General features: G+C 45.4%; 2 long non-coding RNA genes across 2 annotated transcripts in view; both read right to left on the reverse strand.

Annotated features, from left to right (window-relative positions):
• LOC310764837 overlaps positions 1–14,323 on the reverse strand; it is a 392,409-nt gene that overhangs the window by 313,637 nt on the left and 64,449 nt on the right. The gene's annotated exons all lie outside the window — the stretch shown is intronic.
• The window catches only part of LOC310764860, a 65,757-nt gene that overhangs the window by 30,139 nt on the left and 21,295 nt on the right, over positions 1–14,323 (reverse strand). The gene's annotated exons all lie outside the window — the stretch shown is intronic.

Consider the following 14,323-nt stretch of genomic DNA (forward strand, 5'->3'; position numbering starts at 1 on the left):
GTTCACTCTTCTTGCTCAGTTCCTGTTTGCGCTGGCTCATCCTGACCATGCCCACATTTTATTGAATAGCAGGACCCATATCCACCCTCATAGCTGTTGTGAACAAAGGACAGATGCAAATATCTTATTTATCTTGGGGGCTCAGGCACAGTTACCTTTCACCTCGTGCTTTTTAGGCGCAGGTCTGCATTTTAAAGTGCTGTGTCAGAGCACTTTTTCTCCCCCCCCCCCCCAGCTCTTTCCCAGCAAAATCCCACTCTTTAACACTGAATCGGAACAAACAGCCATTTGGATTTTCTGTGAGTTGCTGTTTGCTTCGATTTAGCTGCAAAGAGTGGGTTTCTGCCAGGAAAGTGACAGGACAAAAAAAAAAGTGCTCGTACGTGGCACATTCAAGTAGGCTTGCCATATTTCAAAAAGTAAAAATCCAGACACAAAGGTTGTTGGGCTTTTTTCCCCCCAAGATCTCAAAAGGTTTTTGAGCTTTTTTTAAAGGAAATTCGCAAAAAATATAGACACATAGGCTGCCATACATATGGGTTTTCCCAGACACCTCAGTGATTTCTGCCTGGTCACTGTTACTGACTGCCATATTCTGGCTATGTCTGGGAAATTCTGGACGTATGGCAACCCATAAACACAACACAAAAGGAAGTCTGGATGAGCCCTACGTGAGTGCATAGTTGCTAAGCTTGGTGCATTTTGCAGAAATTGTCTGAGGTGCAGCACAGCTTGTACTGTGGACTGATACAGTCATTCCTTGGGTTGAAGTAGCTTCAGGTTAAGCATTTTCAGGTTGCGCTCCGCAGTGACCCGGAAGTAAAGGAACGTGTTACTTCCGGGTTTCGCCGCTCGCACATGCGCAGACACTCAAAATGACGTCACGCGCATGCACGGAAGCGATGAATCACGCCCCGCGCAGACGAGGGTTACATTCGCTTCAGGATGTGAACGGGGCTCCGGAATGGATCCCTTTCGCACCCAGAGGTACCACTGTATATCTTTATGAGAAAGGCAATAAGAGAGAGGAACCTCCAAGCTTCCTAGACTGCCCATCTTGCCCTGACCTCTGTTGATCTTCCTTCAACGCTAGGCTGATACTCCTAGGGTTGCTGACCTCATGCCATATTTCCTTTCCTTCTTCCTTCTTCATGTTTCCCCCATGGGAGCAGCCATGAGGGCAAGCATAGATCATTGCACCTCCATTATAGCATGATAGATCTGGGGAACTTTCCTACCAACATGGATTTCCAATAATAAAGATTAGCTTTCTTGTTTTCTTAAACCTGGTGTGTGATTGTATCCAGGGAAAGTCACGGAGCTATGTTCTCAGAGATCCCTAGAAAGGCGGGTCAGCTGTTAAGCCATTCTGAGAACTGGAGCTCTGTGATAAACTACAGTTCCCAGGATTCTTGGGGAGGAAGCCATGGCTGTTTCAAGTGGTAAGATTCTGTTTTGAATGTGTAGTGCAGATGGAATCTGAGAAGTAAGAATTGGCGTTGGGGCTTATCTGCACTTAGCTTTCCCCTGCTGTTTCCAGACATGGTCCGTGCTTAAAAGCTCAATCCATGAAAAACCCAAATGGATGTTTGCTGCAACTGAGCACTAAACAGGGTTTTCACAGGGAAAGCTCCGGGGCAAAAACAAAAAACAAAATGCTAGGACACAGAGGTTTTAAGCGTGAGCAGTGCATGCAAGGGGCAGGACAAAAGGTCAGTGTGGCTAAGCCCTTAAGTCTTTCAGCAAGTGAAAACACACACAAAAAAACTCATGGCTGTGGCTCTTTAAGACTAATAGGGCAGAAAGCCAACAGTAGACAGAGTCTGAGCCAAGGGCAAGCAGAGTCAACCAATCCTACTTTTATCTCCATCCTCTTCCCCACGAGTTCGGCAAAAGCAACTGTGGAACTAAAGTGAGGGAGTTGGTCACGTACGCCCTCAACTGTGGACATCCCAGAATTACAGAAGCCATCCCGGCTTCTGAATGCATCCTGGGGTGTCCTGCTTTGGCTCCCGTGAGGGAGCAGCCCCCAAAGACATCTGTTTTGGGGGAGGGTACTCTTGCGCGAGTCACCTGATTCCAGCAAGAGCCCAGCTCCAAAAAAGACATGCGCCCAGGTTTTCCCTCTGCAGCATGTTGGAGAGTATGTGATACGTGGTGCCACCTCCCTGGAGTAAGAAAGCAGGCAATTGGAGGGTGGTGAAGGGCAGACTAAGGTTGGTTGGGAAGCAAGCACCCCATTCGCCCTAAAGGACCAGCCTCCCATGCCCAAGAGTGCAATTGTCATATGGGATTGTTGCAACGCATGGTTTTCGGGTGCAGGGGCATAGCTAGCTGCTTTGGCACCTGTAGCGGTGGGTGCGGGGCGATCCGCACACAGGGCCACAGCAGCGATCTACAAACTGGGGTGCCATGGCACTCCACCCAGGGGGGCACCACAGCATTCCATGCACGGTGCCATGGCGATCTGTGCATGGGGGCACAAGCTGCCCAAGGAGTCCACCTGGTGGGCGCAAGCCCCACGCTGCCGTTTCAGGCAACGCAGGGCCCCAAGCCACCATGTCACTCCCAGGAGAGACATGCTGCAGGCCAGACCCAACAGTAAGTGCCGCCCCCCGCAAAGTGGCATTTTGTCACCCCCCTCAAGGATGACACCCAGGGCGGACCGCACTCCCCGCACCCCCCCCCTTCCTACGCCCTTGTTCAAGTGGCCATTTTGTAATGTCTGAAGCAACTCTTGTTAGCCTCTTCTGGCCACTCAGAAGTCTGCACTGATCATCCTGCCATCTAATCATTCCGAAGCAAAAGGCACTCAGTGGAAGAAACCCTCCCCCACCCCACCGTGCCCATAACATAAAATATTGGGCTAAGCTGCAAGCCACTGATCCACCGAAGTGCTCACCATCGCAAACCCAGCCCTTTGGCCAAGGCACAGCCTGACCCCCTCCCTTTGGTAATTCTTCACAGAACTCTAGCCCAATGGTTGCCATCAATTTGATTTGAACTGATTTTATAATGAACTGATTTTAGAATGCTGTATTATTTTACTGTTGTTAGCCTCTCTGAGCCTGGCTTCGGCTGGGGAGGGCGGGATATAAATAAATTATTATTATTATTATTATTATTATTATTAGAGACAGGGTTGTCAGAGCGCCAATGAGCCCTGCCTTTTTCTTCTGGCGTGGCTTTAAGTCAGATGCTCCAAAGTCACTGGATCTCCTACGTAAATCCAGCCATACTTCAGGTTACAGACATTTCAGGTTGCATTTTTTCAGATTGCAGATTTCAGATTGCAGACCGCCAAAACCTGGAAGTACTGGAACGGGTTACTTCTGGGTTTTGGTGGTCGCGCATACGCAGAAGCGCCGAATCGCAACCCATGTGTGTGCAGACACGCCACTGCGGGTTGCGAATGCTGCAGGTTGCGAACGTGCGTCCCGCACGGATCACATTTGCAACCCGAGCGTCCGCTGTACTTGGAGGAGAAAAATAAGCAAGCATGTTTTGAGCTTTCTACAAATGTAGAATAATTGGCTAAATAGAATTCCTAATCAGCCGCCTACACCAGCTAATCTGAATTCTCTCTGTAGCGAGAGCTTGTTTACTGCTGCTTCAACAAAGATCTCACTACAGAGACTGGAAGAGGCTTGAGCATAAGAAAGTGTTTGTTTTACAGTAATCGGTCCCCAGATGTCTTACTGCCGTGCCAGCAAGTGGAGAGTTTGCTTCTGAGCGCCAGGCTCCAGCTGCAGAGCAAAGCAGCAATGGAAGGCAAGATGTCGCCTTTTCATTCCAGATTGAATTAATATGGGGTAAATAGAAGCCAGTCATCACAGGGCCTGGAGCAAGCCTGCAAAACCTGTGACCCGTGAAGCAGAAAACAACTTGCCAACTATGGAGTGAGGCGTGCCTGTGCTCCATTTTTACAGTTATAGTCAGGCAGCAAAGAGGTCCCTGGCAGGCCGCCCTAGATTGCTGGTGGGTTGCATTCACCTAGGGGGGCTCACAAGCTGTATTTGGAGGGAGTATTAAGGGGCAAGCTTAACAGACCAGCTGAGCAACTGATCCATGGAGTGCCACATCAGCAAACCCTTCCAACATTTCCCTGACGAAAGGTAAAGGGACCCCTGACCGTTAGGTCCAGTCGCGGATGACTCTGGGGTTGCAGCACTCATCTTGCTTTACTGGCCGAGGGAGCCGGCGTACAGCTTCCGGGTCATGTGGCCAGCATGACTAAGCCGCTTCTGGCGAACCAGAGCAGTGCACGGAAATGCCGTTTACCTTCCCTCTGGAGCGGTACCTATTTATCTACTTGCACTTTGCCGGGCTTTTGAACTGCTAGGTGGGCAGGAGCAGGGACTGAGCAACGGGAGCTCACCCTGTCGCAGGGATTTGAACCGCCGACCTTCTGATTGGCAAGTCCTAGGCTCTGTGGTTTAACCCACAGCGCTACCTGCCTGACGAAAGTAGGGACATCTTATTCCATAATAATAATAATAATAATAATAATAATAATAATAATAATAATGATTATGATGATGATGATGATGATGATTTTATATGTTATTTATATTATTTATATGTGTTGGGAGGTCCTCCAGATTTGAAGGCAATGAAGGAGACGTGAAGGGAGAGGAGAGGAAGAAGATGCTATTTGCACAATCGGAAGCTGTTTTGACTTAACTGGAGTCAGTGTAGCACCCTGCTTGTGGTTAACGCTTAGCTGGAATGAAATATTCAACACAGCATTAGAGAAATTAAAATAATAATTTATTTGTCAGACAAATAAATGAGAGACACAGTGGTATATCTCTCCTGGACAATGACAGTTCTCTTTCTCAAGCTCTGGGAGGAAGACCTTTCATTGCCTACAGACAGCCACCCAATCTTAAACAACTCCTAACCCACAATAATACTACAACCAGACGTAACACGGACACTGGCACCAGAGCCTGCAATAAACCCAGATGCCAACTTTGCTGCCACATACACCCGGACAACACCATTACTGGCCCCAACAACATCACACATACCATCTCGGGACTATTTAATTGCTCATCGTCTAACATTGTATATGCCATCAAATGCCAACAGTGTCCTTCAGCTCTCTATATTGGACAAACCGGCCAAACCTTACGCCAAAGAATAAACGGACATAAATCGGACATCAAGAATCACAAGACAGAGAAACCAGTAGGAGAACACTTCAATCTCCCAGGACATTCTATACAAGATCTCAAAGTAGCTGTATTACTACAAAGGAATTTCAGAAATAGACTGGAAAGAGAAGCTGCTGAATTGCAACTCATTACCGAACTTAAAACCATGGAGAGACCTGGTCTGAACAAAGACATTGGATTCTTATCTCATTATATATGACAAAGCCATTTTTCACCTTCTCACCCCTTGCTTTTTCCTGTAAGACCTATTGCAGTCATTAAGAGTCGTCAACAGGCTCATCACAGCTATCTGCCAATCACCCATTCCCACCACCCTTCTGAGTAATACCCCTCCCCACCTTCTCACTATATAGAAGGATCTGGCAACTTCTGTTTCAGTGTATCTGAAGAAGTGTGCATGCACACGAAAGCTCATACCAAGAACTAACTTAGTTGGTCTTTAAGGTGCTACTGGAAGGAATTTTTTTTTTTGTTTTGACTATGGCAGACCAACACGGCTACCTATCTGTAACAGTGGTATATGGTTACCAAAGCTCTGCCCACTCCAGCCCTGATGGTCAGCACTTATATTTCCTCAGCCCAGCCCCCTTGCTCCTCCTTTGGCTGCCTCTGTCCAATCAGCCTGGTTGAAATTCCTATTGGCTTTTTGCTAGAACCAATCATAAAAGATACACCCATTTCCTATTCCCTTTTATGGGAGACAAAGAGCTATATTTCCTTCTATCTATAAATGGCAAACAAGTAGCCATATATCTTACATTTGCCTCAACAAGGCACCTTAATTACCAGATCACCTCTTGCCCTTCTTGCCCTTTTGCCCTCCAAAACAGATGGCTAATGGTTTTAAATTTTTATCTTAAACAGAGGTCAGAGATCTTGGGTTCACATTCTCACACACCATCAATGAAAGATCTCCTTCTTTGGAGGTCTTTAAGCAGAGGCTTGACAACCATATGTCAGGAGTGCTCTGATGGTGTTTCCTGCTTGGCAGGGGGTTGGACTCGATGGCCCTTGTGGTCTCTTCCAACTCTATGATTCTATGATTCTATGAAATAAGAATCTAACATTTCTTACTTTCTAAATCCTTTGCATAATTACATTTAAGCCAATATATTTCATACATAACATATATAGATTTTTAGAAGCAAAGGCCTTTTCTAAGTAAAAACTTCTTCAGTTTACAACCCCCTTTCCTGGCCAGTTGCTTTTCCCATTAGCTCTTGCCCTTTAACCTGTGGCTCAAGTCTCTAATGGGAGACACATGGCATTATATTTTGTTAAACAATGAATCCTACTATTTACCAACTCTTAATTAGTGCTTTTGCAGCTTGATTATATTCTGTAGGGTCAGTAACCTAGTAACCTTTGCTCTCAGCCTGTAATTCCCTTTTTACAACTTTGAGAATTTTGGCTCCTACTATAAATAAATCAGGGGGGGCTTTGTCCAGGAGGATAAACATCTGCCAAACCCAGCTGCCTGGCATAAAAACACACAAGCATCTGCAAATATATATATATATATATATATATATATATATATATATATATATATCATTTTAAAATACAAGTCTTGATCAGATGCCTCATCAGCTCTCTATTACTGGGAAGGCAAGTACTGTTAAACTTCATTTTTTAATTGTGTATATTTCTTGTTCCAACAGGCTTGGGGGAACGGATTGCTTTTTAAGGAAAGGGCTGCTGCTGTTGTGTTTTTATTGTAATGATCTCTATGTTTTAATTATAGATCACACACACACATACAGGAATTGTAGAGTTTGACGTGAGCACATGGGTCTTTAACCTTCTGCAGTGCAAGAATCTTTTACCCAATGTAGAACTCAAACCCACAACCCTGAGATTAAGAGTCTCTGCTGTACCTATTGAGATATATATTCTGTTTAATTGTGTGTTTTTTAAGTATTGCTTTTTCTCTGTTTTTAGCTGTTTCTGATTTAGCTCTAAGCCACCTTGAGTCTCTGAATATAAATCATACTTCCTCAGACTCAGCCCTCCAGATGTTTTGAGACTACAATTCGCATCATCCCTGACCCACTGATCCTGCTAGCTAGGGATCATGGGAGTTGTAGTCCCAAAACATCTGGAGGGCCGAGTTTAAGGAAGCCTGATATAAATAAATATAATAAACATAATATGGTGCGAGTCTCCAGGAGATGTTTGGTATTTGGCAACAGATGCTTTGAATTAAAATAATGTATTTACTCCCAGCGGCTGGTAGCAAGAAAGCAAATAATCTAAAATCACAAATAATGGATGGATGGACAGAAGAAATAAAATAAAAATTCTAAGATCCTTCCATCCTGCATTAGTGGAAGCTCATGCAACCTCTTGTCACTAGGTGGCTCTCACCTATTCAATGTGCCTAAAAGAGTTAAGATTCATCTGCACTATATATTTAAAGCAGAATCATACCACTTTAAACAGTCGTGGCTTCCCCAAAAGAATCCCAAGAACTGTGGGGTGCTGAGAATTGTCGGGGGACTCCTGTTTCCTTCACGGAACTACAATTCCCAGAGTTGTTAGGGAAGAAGGATGGATGGTTAAAACACACTGTAGCTCTGCAAATATGAAAGGCTGGTTGGTGACATCACCATTACAGAATTTCAGCACTGTGCATTGATGGCTAGTGTTGAAATGAGATAGACCTATTTCCTCCAAGCTCAATCTGGAAGAGAAGGTGATACATCTTGAGGAAGAATAACACTATAGTGCATTTCCTTGGAGTTGGTGTTTTTTTGAGGGTGGGGAGCCTCCCATTGAAATGATTTGTGCCTGTTCACTGGGGCTGCCATATTTCAAAAAGTGAAAATCCGGACAAAAATGTTGCAAAATCTTAAAAAAAGAAGTTGTTTTTGAGCTCTTTTTAAGGAAATTAAAAAGAGCAGCAGCAGGAGGCCCCATTAGCTAAAGTGGTGCTTCAGGTTAAGAACAGTTTCAGGTTAAGAACGGACCTCCGGATCGAATTAAGTGCTTAATCTGAGGTACCACTGTACTTCCAACAGTGGTTGCCACCAGGAAAAACGGTTGCGATTTCTGACCAGGACAGACCAGGACTGCTGTGTTCTGGCTATGTCTGGGAAATTCATACTTTAGCACAGTTCCTTTTCTGAAAATGCAACAGAGAAGAGGCCACATCTGCTGTCTGGTGCAGTTGCCAATTTCAATGAGTAATTCTGCACGAATCAAACTTCTCCGCACCGCTCAAATAAATAACCTAATGGCGAAGTGCACCAGCCCTTAAGCTGCAAACGTTTGAGCCTGGTCAGCAGTACCTACTGGTTTATCATCCATCTATTTAAGGGTGGGCATTGTGTTCAAGGAGCCCAGTACGTACCTTGCAGCTATACAGAGGGTCCTGAAAATATGCCCTCAGTTTCCAAACCTTTCGGAAGAGCTGGAGTAACATATTTTCACTGAAGATAATCACCCTGGGAACCAGAGGATCATGTTTGCCTTCATGAATATTCAGCAGCTAGTACATTCACCTTCAGGTCTGTAATTTGAATTCCATGTTTCCCTCTGGGACCTGTAGCACTAAGCCTGGTAAATACTTTACAACGTCCGTGGAGAGACTCTGAACGCAAAGGAGCAGCATAAAAGCTGAACAGAGATTAAATATGAATTTGCTGAGCTGCAGCATTTAGTAGTTAAAAGCCGCACGCTGTGCTTCGTATCGGTATGGCTTTCTCGCCAGTGTCCTGGCATAATGATTCCAAGTTAAGGCATCTATAGATGTTACACAAGAACCAGTACAGCTTGCTATTTCACTTTTCCAAGCATGCAGAAGACTTCGGGCCAAACTTAAATGCGGGTGGCGCTGTGGGTTAAACCACAGAGCCTAGGACTTGCCGATCAGAAGGTCAGCGGTTCAAATCCCTGTGATGGGGTGAGCTCCCGTTGCTTGGTCCCTGCTCCTGCCAACTTAGCAGTTCGAAAGCATGTCAAAGTGCAAGTAGATAAATAGGTACCGCTCCGGCGGGAATGTAAACGGCGTTTCCGTGCGCTGCTCTGGTTTGCCAGAAGTGGCTTAGTCATGCTGGCCACATGACCCGGAAACTGTACGCCGGCTCCCTCGGCCAATAAAGCGAGATGAGCGCTGCAACCCCAGTGCCGGTCATGACTGGACCTAATGGTCAGGGGTCCCTTTACCTTTAAAGACCTCATAATACTGGCTTTTTTTTTGCGGCGAAAACATTTCAACTGGGTAGAGTTTTATAATCACTGTTAGGCTTTTTTCTTTTTTGCATTTCCAACATATGTAGTTTGGTTATAATAATACCTACAGGGTTTGGAAGTATCCCTTCTTTTAAAATGGCTCCCTCATACCACCATGAAACACTGGTCCCTTAAAATACGCAAAGAAGCAGAAGCAGAAATTGTGACATTGGAGGAATTAGCACAATTGCCTGAAGTATTTATTTGTTTAAGTTATTTAATTTATTTCTTTATTTATTTATTTCATTTATATCCCCAAGTAGTTCAAGGTGGTGCACATGGTTCTCCCCTTCCCCATTCTGTCCTCACAACAACCCTGTGAGGTAGGTTCAAATGAGAGACAGTGACTAGTCCAAGGCCACCCACTGAGTTTCATGTCTGAGTGGGGATTTGAACCCAGCTCTCCCAGGTCTTAGTCCAACAATTTAACCACTACACCATAGTGGCTCCCATCCTTCTGCCCAAAGGAGCAACCCTTCGTTCTGCTCAGCTATATCTGCAATACAGCCTCATCCAACACCAGCCAATTCCATCCTTAAGATTGGACTCTGTTCATAGTCCGCATGAGAATCTGTGGTGAGGGGATTCATAAAATGGCCTTCTCTGTGTTGGGGGACCTTGAATCTGGAATGATCTCCCCCCAGAGTTGCATGTCTCCTTTGTGGTTGGGGTTTAGATGCCAACTAAAACAGTTTTTATTTTCCTAACCCTTTCATTCTGAGGTGATAATAGTTTCCCTGAACAGCAATGTGTGGGTTGTGTTTTTAAATTATGGTTACATAAGAAATGCTTTCGTTTTGTATTTGTTTTGTTCCTTAATCCTTTGTCGCATACAGCCCTTTGCTCTGTTCAAGGAAGGGTCATTTATAAATACAATAAAATGAACATGTAGCGTGATGCAGGGGTTTTTTCCTTCTCTCATTTTTTGTTTCAAAGCAGGCTTAGCAGAGTCTTGCCCTCCTCTCGCCAACCACAAAAGGGAACTGTACAACATACATGCTCATTATCTGAGCAACAGGCTCACCGGTTCCAATGTGGTGGGTTTAGATAGCACTTCTTAGGCAAACCCAACAGATGTTGCCATCAGCAGAAATTGTCCCTGCAAACAGAAGGCCAGTGTCACCACAGCATATTTTTTCCCTCTGTGAAAGAATACCTGGAAACAGTGTTATATCAGAATATGTAACACACAATGTAGAGCTGCTGTGGCAAAGTGCTTACAGTGTCAGACCAGGACCGAGGAGACAAGCTGACCTTGGGCCAGTTACTGCTCCTTATCCTAACCTACCTCGTTGTTGTTGTTTAGTTGTTTAGTCGTGTCCGACTCTTCGTGACCCCATGGACCAGAGCACGCCAGGCACTTCTGTCTTCCACTGCCTCCCGCAGTTTGGTCAAACTCATGCTGGTAGCTTCAAGAACACTGTCCAACCATCTCGTCCTCTGTCGTCCCCTTCACCTTGTGCCCTCCATCTTTCCCAACATCAGGGTCTTTTCCAGGGAGTCTTCTCTTCTCATGAGGTTGCCAAAGTATTGGAAACCCAGCTTCACGATCTGTCCTTCCAGTGAGCACTCAGGGCTGATTTCCTTCAGAATGGATAGGTTGGATCTTCTTGCAGTCCATGGGACTCTCAAGAGTCTACCTCACAGGGTAGTTATAAAATGAAAATAGGGAGAGCCATGCATGCCACCTTTTGCTCCTTGGGATATAAATGCAAGAAAATAAAGCACACATGAATATTATAGGTGATATGAGTGAGGAGGAGTTCAGATGAATCAAATCTCCTGGGATAGCTCAGCTGGTAGAGCATGAGATTCTTAATCTCAGGGTTGTGGGTTCGAGCCCCACATTGGGCAAAATATTCCTGCATGGCAAGGGGTTGGACTAGATGACCCCCAGGGTCCCTTCCAACACTGCAGTTCTATGATTCTGTGATTCCTGCTCGTGGAGCCAGTGGAGGTTGATCCATTTGGGCAATTGGGGTGCTGCAAACTTTGTACGCAGGGGCGTCGTGGGTTAAACCGCAGAGCCTAGGGCTTGCCGATCAGAGGGTCGGCTGTTCGAATCCCCGCGACGGGGTGAGCTCCCGTTGCTCTGTCCCAGCTTCTGCCAACCTAGCAGTTCGAAAGCACGTCAAAGTGCAAGTAGATAAATAGGTACCGCTCCAGAGGGAAGGTAAACGGCATTTCCGTGCGCTGCTCTGGTTCGCCAGAAGTGGCTTAGTCATGCTGGCCACATGACCCGGAAGCTGTACGCTGGCTCCCTCGGCCAATAAAGCGAGATGAGCGTCGCAACCCCAGAGTCGGTCACAACTGGACCTAATGGTCAGGGGTCCCTTTACCTTTAAACTTTGTACAAAATTGCAAATTGAGTTATTTTGTACTTATTTCACTTATGAAAATAGATACATTTAAGAACCAAATATATCATATGACTATTACCATGGAAATGATAGGGATCCTAATATAAAGTCAACTCATTTATTGCATATTGAAGACATCCTACCCTGTCCTCTTTCATTGTCACACTGTAAGTGACATTCCCATGTCCTTCACCTCTGGTACCCGATGATCAGGATAAAATATGAAACTCCGGGACAAAACCAGATATGATTGGATCCCCGGGATTTGGTGTGGCTTTGCTGTTATGGGACTGGAGTTCAGCTCAATTCCTAGCCAGGTGAGGCTTGTGGAATCAGCAGCAGCAGTGCCATCATGGGGCCTAAGTTGTGGGGTGTCCCGGGAGAGCAAGGCAAGGCGTCAGCCCCATGGGACTTGGTTGGCATGTGGGTCCCAGCAAATGCCCAGGTATGCTGGGAATTGAAATAATGGTGAGTGCTGTTGAAGGGACAAGGCTCCAGCATGTCTTAGAAATGTCACACAGCCTTCCAGGTCCTGGAGCTAAGCCCGTCAGCGCTATACATCTCTTTCTACACAATGCATAAAACCTTGATTCAAAGGACCAGCTCATAAAATTTCTGAGAACCGGCTGTCAGCGAAGGAATGCAAAGCTCCCTTGAAGATGCTCTTCTCAAGACCCATCTGTTCTGCCGTGCAATTTTATCTGGAATATTCCGTCTCCAGTCCGCACACATCTAGCCCATGCTCCTACAACACTGCTTCGGCACTGTATCATCTTGGGCCGATCCCTGCAATTCTCTTTCGCTCCAAATTCGCATGGCTTCCCAGACAGAAAAGCTCTTGTTTAGGTTATGGCCTGGAAGTCTACAGCACTATTGTCTACAACAAAACAATGTGCCTTAGGAAGGGTGGAAAATCAGAGATCAAAAGGACCCTTTTTGATGAGAATGCCAAACATCAGCCCTGCTGGCTTGGGACCTGCGCATACTGAAATAGAAATCCCTTTCAAGTCAAAGTTTACAAAGGCCCCTCTGCCCTCTCTTACTTGTAATTCCCAGATCTGCATTTTTTAAGAATGCACCAAAGAATTTTGCTTATTTAGTTAATGGGAATCTTTTCAAACAACGAAAAGGAAAAGAGCAATAGTTTTGTTGTAAACTGATCCCATTCCCACTGATCCACTCATGGCATCCAACACAAGACAAATGGGAATACTGTAAGTGAATAAGCTTTGCACCTGTGCCATTTATAGACCTCTATGTTCAGATTACTGTAGGGCAGTCGCTTGTATTTTCTGGTTGCTCCTGTAGTTTGGAATACCCTTTTCTCCTTCGCTCCATGACCCACAAGGCAGTCTATTTTAGTTACCTCCTGGAAACACACTTGAAAAAAATCCAGGCAGGAGCTGGTTTTAGCCCAGCAACAGCACCCCCTTTTTGAGCAAGGGAGTTGAGAGGGTCATGGGGGCACAACTGCAAGCCTTTTGGGGGGATATGGATTATCTAGGCCCATTCCAATCTGGGTTCCAGCCTAGCTTTGGGGCTAAATCAGCTTTGGTCACCCTGATGTATGACCTTCATTTTGAAGGATAAGTGAATTATTCTACTCTACTGCACTCCCTCTGAAACACTAGAAGCAGCCTTGATGACTATGAGTGCTTCTTACCAGCTTTGTTTACTATTTTGGATACTTTTGATACTATTGTACAGCTGTTTTATTGTAATTATTTCTATGTTTTAAACAGATTTTATATGATGAGTCCCACCAAGGAATAAGGCAGGGAATTAATTAATTAATTAATTATTAAGCCATTCCCTGCCAGAGATATCTTGACTAGAGCAGCTACTCTGCGGATTTGTGGTCGAAGACTGGAGATGATTCGCCTATTGCACTAAATACTGATTTTTTAAAATTACATTTTAATCGCTTCTTTCAATTCACTGCGCAGAGTTTTATGGTAAGCACGATGAAATGCAGTAATAATAATAAAAATAATAATTTATTATTTATACCCCGCCCATCTGGCTGGGCTTCCCCAGCCACTCTGGGCGGCTTCCCAAAAAAATTAAAATACTATAATACATCAAACATTAAAAGCTTCCCTAAACAGGGCTGCCTTCAGATGTCTTCTAAAAGTCTGGTAGTTCTTGTTCTCTTTGACATCTGGTGAGAGGGCGTTCCACAGGGAAGGCGCCACTACCGAGAAGGCCCTCTGCCTGGTTCCCTGTAACTTGGCTTCTCCCAGTGAGGGAATCGCCAGAAGGCCCTCGGTGCTGGACCTCAGTGTCCGGGTAGAACGATGGGGGTGGAGACGCTCCTTCAGATATACTGTACAGTATTATTAAGAACCGAAAGAAGCGGTTGGAAATGCATGGGGAAATCGTGCAGCGAATTAGGGCATCGCATCGCAATTGGTGGTAGTGGGGAGAGGTTCATTGGTTCCCCGCGTCCCCCGACAGAGACCCCCGGCGATTTGCAAGCGCTCCCTGCGGAGAGGCGAAAGTTTTTTGGAGGAAGAAGGCACAAGCCTGAGCTGTACAGCTGCTCTATGT

Source organism: Podarcis filfolensis, assembly GCF_964270895.1.
Source record: "Podarcis filfolensis genome assembly, chromosome: 6".
NCBI lineage: Eukaryota > Metazoa > Chordata > Lepidosauria > Squamata > Lacertidae > Podarcis > Podarcis filfolensis.